A 4,649-nucleotide genomic window follows, 5' to 3' on the forward strand; every position below is an offset into this window, starting at 1 on the left:
GGTGGAGTGGGGATGGGGGTGGAAGTGGGGATGGGTGGGCCAGATGGTGATTTCTCCATAAAGACTCCTCCCTAGAGTAGCCTCCAGGAGTCCCTGGGTGTGCGCACAATCTCTGTGCTCAGGGGTTCAGAGGCACCCCACAGAAAGGCCTGGCGATCTACTGAAACATCGGCCACTGATCACCCTCCCAAGGACGGTGCGACCAAGCGGCTTGGGAGGTCACCAGCCTGTGCAGCCTCTCCTGAGCACATGGCTAACGTGTGTCCCAGGTGGATGTGGGTGCCGGAGGACCAAGTCATGTTACATCGCTATGTTCAGTACATATTTCCAGCACGATGTTCACTTTGGCTGTCCCTATGCTATATCAACAGGTGGCCCAAATGACCTCGGTGACACTTGCAAGGTGGGGGGAAAAGCAGGCCCAAGGAGCCACGAGTGTGAGTGTGGACAACGTGGAGGCGGGTGCCTTTTATCCAGGGCCGGCAGAGGCACTCAGGCTTGCACACAGCGCAGGGGCACGACGCAAGAGGACAACGGGTGCCCAGAGAGAGGCCAAGGCACTTGGTGACGAAAATGAGCTGAAGATGGTGTGCCAGACAGTTCTATCAGAAACAAACACGGCAAAGGTGGGTCCCAAAGCATCCCGACTCCAGAGAAAGCACGTGTAAACAGGGCCCTGCGGTTGGTGGACGCCGCAGACAAGGTCTCTCGGTCACATAGGGGACTTAGTTTCCTGGGGCGTCTTCAAAAGCAGGGGCCAATCCAAACAGTAGCTTCGGAGAGGATGGGCCGGTTCCCTACAGGGCAGAGAGGTCAGCTCAGAAAGCTACGTGGTTGTGCGTTGTTGCAAGGTGTAATCTGGTGGGTTCCAACTCCCAGCAACCCACTACCCAACAGAACGAGCATCCTCCTCACCATTGTGACTGCGGAGCCCCTGGCAGCAGCCACAGAGTTGTGAGGCTCAATGATCTCCTCCTGGGAGATTTCCCCAAAGGACACCGGATGGTCACAGGAGCTTAGTTGGCAGAAGCTTTAAGGAAACTGAAAACTGTTGGCGAGAAAAATGACCAGGGATGTCCCCCGAGGAGCTTTTGTCAATGTACCTGCTGTCTTCAAGGGTCCTCAAGGGGTGTCCAAGGAGCATTCCAATGGGAAACCTGGCCCCTGCTCCTGGCCCTTCGGATGTCTTGTCTCCAAAACGCACACGAGCCATTCAAAGGGACATCATCTGAGTCCCTCCCAGATACCAAACTGCTGGTTTGACGTGGTGCAAATCGAGGGGTGTGACATGACTTGAGGAAGGGTTGGCAGAGACCTCAACCCACCCCCAGTCGGGCCGTCCCGACGCACAGTGCCCAGAGTTTGGACGCAGGCAATCTTTACTAAAACGGTTTATTGGCCCTTCACATATCATCCAATTCCGAGGCTGTCCATCTCTATTATTATTATTATTAATAATTTTATTGGGGTCTCTTACAAATCTTACGACAACCCATCATTCCATTGTATTAAGCACATTCAAACATATGTTGCCATCATCCTTTCCAAAACGTTTTCTTTCACTTGAGCCCTTGCTATCAGCTCCTCCTATTCCCCCTCCCTCCCGCACCCTCCCGCCCTCGTGAACCCTCGATCCATTATATATTCGTGTTGTTATTTCATGTCGAGCCTGTCCATCTTGACGAGAGCAGATAACCTCAGCTTTCTCCCTCGGACTGGCCGGTGGGTTTGAACCACAGACCTTGAGGCTCACAGTCCCACAGCAGAGAAAGGGTTAGAGAGCTCGGGACTTTGCTTTCGGAAGGTACTGTCCTAGACGGAAGAAATGCCAACAAATCATCGCGTCACGTTTTGATCGTTTTGTCCCGTAAGGTTTTTTATGCATTTTGCAGCGAGGCTTTTGGACTTGTCCCTGTATATGTCATGATACTCAGAAGGAAGGATTGAAAGCTACAACAAAACCCACCGCGGTTGAATCCATTCCAAACTGCGCTCCACTGCCTTCTCACCTGCAGTCCTCACGGAGGCAAATCGCCAGGCCTTTCTTCCATGGCACCATCACTCAGGTTCAAACGGACAACCTGTAGATTAGGCATCAAGTGCACCCTGGGCACTCGGTGCCTTGTGTAAAGGACATGACACAGGAGTCCTTCCGGGTGGTGAGCGTGCAGGCCGTCTGTCTTTCCTTCCTTCCTCCTCTGTCTGCATTTCCCACTACAGGCCTGCCATTCTGGGATTGAGAAGCCAAGTGATCGAAGTGCTGGCTGGTGCGATGGGAGGCGTTGGCTCGCAGGAACTGTTGGTCGGACTTGGGTCTTAGGCTGTGGTGCGGGAACTGTCTGGGGTCGGGTCGGAGGATCGGGGGAGCTCGCCCCAAGTCAAGGCGCAGAGCAGGATGTTAGCAGCATATACCTCGCTGGACTCGGGCCCCCCAACCTCTCTGGGCACCTGCCATCGCATGCGTCCTGTGGGCTGGCAGCTCCGGTGCCTGGCCCCAGCTCTGGGACAGCGGCCGGCCCACCCCCTACCAGCCTCCACCTGAAAGAGATTAGCCGGGACCACCAGAAGCCTGCCTCTCTAATCACCCGGATTTTGTTTCTTGTTTCCTTCCACGAGTTCTTCCAGGTGTTTCAGCTGATTAGCGGGGCCGGGCTGCTGGTCACTGTGCTCGCATTGTGTCTGCCACCCTGCTCCCCCGGCATGCGGCCTTCAGGGACGACCCCAAATAAAAATGGTGAGAGCAGACGGCCAAGTGGCGGGACCGTTTATGGGGCGGACGTGAGAGGCCACAAAACAGGCCCCAGGGCTGCGCGCACCCCTTACCCCGGCCCCTCTCGGCCCGGGACAGCTCGTTAGGAGGGGACACCAACATGATGCAGACCTGGCTGTGGGACTCTGTGCTCGTGTGCTGGACTGGGCCTGCGTTCCTGCAGAGATGGCCTCCCTAAATCCCCCTGATTGCCGAGCCGGGAAGGGGATGGTCCGTTGCACAGGCAGCTGGCGGCCTCGGAGGAGTGGGGGCTTGGGTTTCTGGTGCGCGGCTGATGCTGTTCCCCTAAATGTGTCCTCCCGCGCCTGCCAAGGAGGGCTTTGGCCGAGGGGTGCAGGCACCCCGAAAGCCTCAGACAGGAATGGGGGCAGGTAAGTGGATGGAAGCTCACATCTAGGCCACCTCCACCTGGAATTCTGTCCCCCCCAACCCCCGAGGAAGATGCTCCGGTGACACAAGGGTTAAACGCCCAGCTACTAAGCATCAAGCCGGGGGTTTGAACCCACCCGTCTCTGAGGGAGAAAGAAGTGGCCGGCCGGCTGCTTCCATAAAGAGCCTCACAATCGCTGTAGGGAGGGTCGATTCTGTCCTGGTGGGTCACTGTGAGTCAGAATCAGCTGCAGGACAGTGGGTGTGGGTTTGGGGGGCAAAGAGGCAGCATCGGAGGAAGGGGCCGCCTTTGGCCAGGGCTCTCCAGAGTCAACAGGGGGTGACAGGTGTGTTGTTGCGGTTGTCTGTTGTCAAGCCACTTCCACCTCAGTGACCTCAGGTAGCAGAGCAGAGTTCCCTGGGATGTCCTATTTACGAGTCAGGTCAGTGCCAAAGGGCAGGCGTTGGACTGCCACCCCCAAGCTCAGCGATTAAAAGCTGGCAGCAGCTCGGCCGAAGAAAGAGGAGGCTGTCTGCTCCCGCAAAGGGTCACAGTCTCGGGAGCCCTATCTCGGGGGTCGCTGGGAGGCGGGTAATGGAAACTGCTGGGTGGTATTCATGAGAGAAGAGCACCAGGTTTTTTCTCCCAGGGCGTGTTTTGGTGAGTTTGAACCCCCAACCATTTGGTTGACAGCTGCATGCTTAACTACTGCATCATCGGGGCGGGTCTGGACACGCCCACCTGCCTCTGACCAGTCCATGATGAAAGCATGTTGAAGAGGGTTGTGCCATCATCACCCGATCCAGTGGAGAGCCTTGCTTCATCCTACGTCCACTGTTAGGACTCCTCCTTTCCCCCCAACCTCCTCGAAGAAACTATCGGTCCAGGGACTGTCCCTATAGACTGACCTGTCCTGCGCCTGCCCCTCCCCACAGAAGAATTTATTTCAAAGGATGGCATTGAGTCTGCAGCTTCGGGAGAAGGATATATCTGACCAGAGCACACGGGAGCAGATGAGGGGCGAGGAGGAGAGACTGGAGCACATCCTGGCCCACCAGGCCTTGAGGACGATGACCCCAATTAGACCAGCCAGTCCACAGAGAGGACCACATGGCCAGCCCCCCTATGAGACATGATGCCCCTCACTGACCCATGGCCCTGCGGGGGACAGCACCAGAGACGCAGTGTGGGAATTGCGCACGATCTGATACCACTACACTGAGGCAAAGCACTTGGGTGGGGGTGGGGGTGCAGCAGAACAGCAAGGGAATGGAGCGGCAAGGTCCCCAGGGAATGCTGAAGGTGGGCTTTGGGGCCAGGGAATGGTGCCCCAACAGACTGAATTGGAAAGCACTCCTAAATGCCAACAAATGATCCTTGAACTAAATACAAGCTTTTCTTTCTTGTTGTGTTTTGTTTTGTTTTTTTGTCAGTGGTTTGTTGTTGTTATTTTGTGGTATATTGTTGCTTGGTTTTTCTCTGTCTTGTTTTTGTGCATGTTATTATCTC

This window comes from Echinops telfairi, unplaced genomic scaffold, assembly GCF_000313985.2.
Source record: "Echinops telfairi isolate 266 unplaced genomic scaffold, ASM31398v2 ScPeMD7_18;HRSCAF=68, whole genome shotgun sequence".
Taxonomy (NCBI): domain Eukaryota; kingdom Metazoa; phylum Chordata; class Mammalia; order Afrosoricida; family Tenrecidae; genus Echinops; species Echinops telfairi.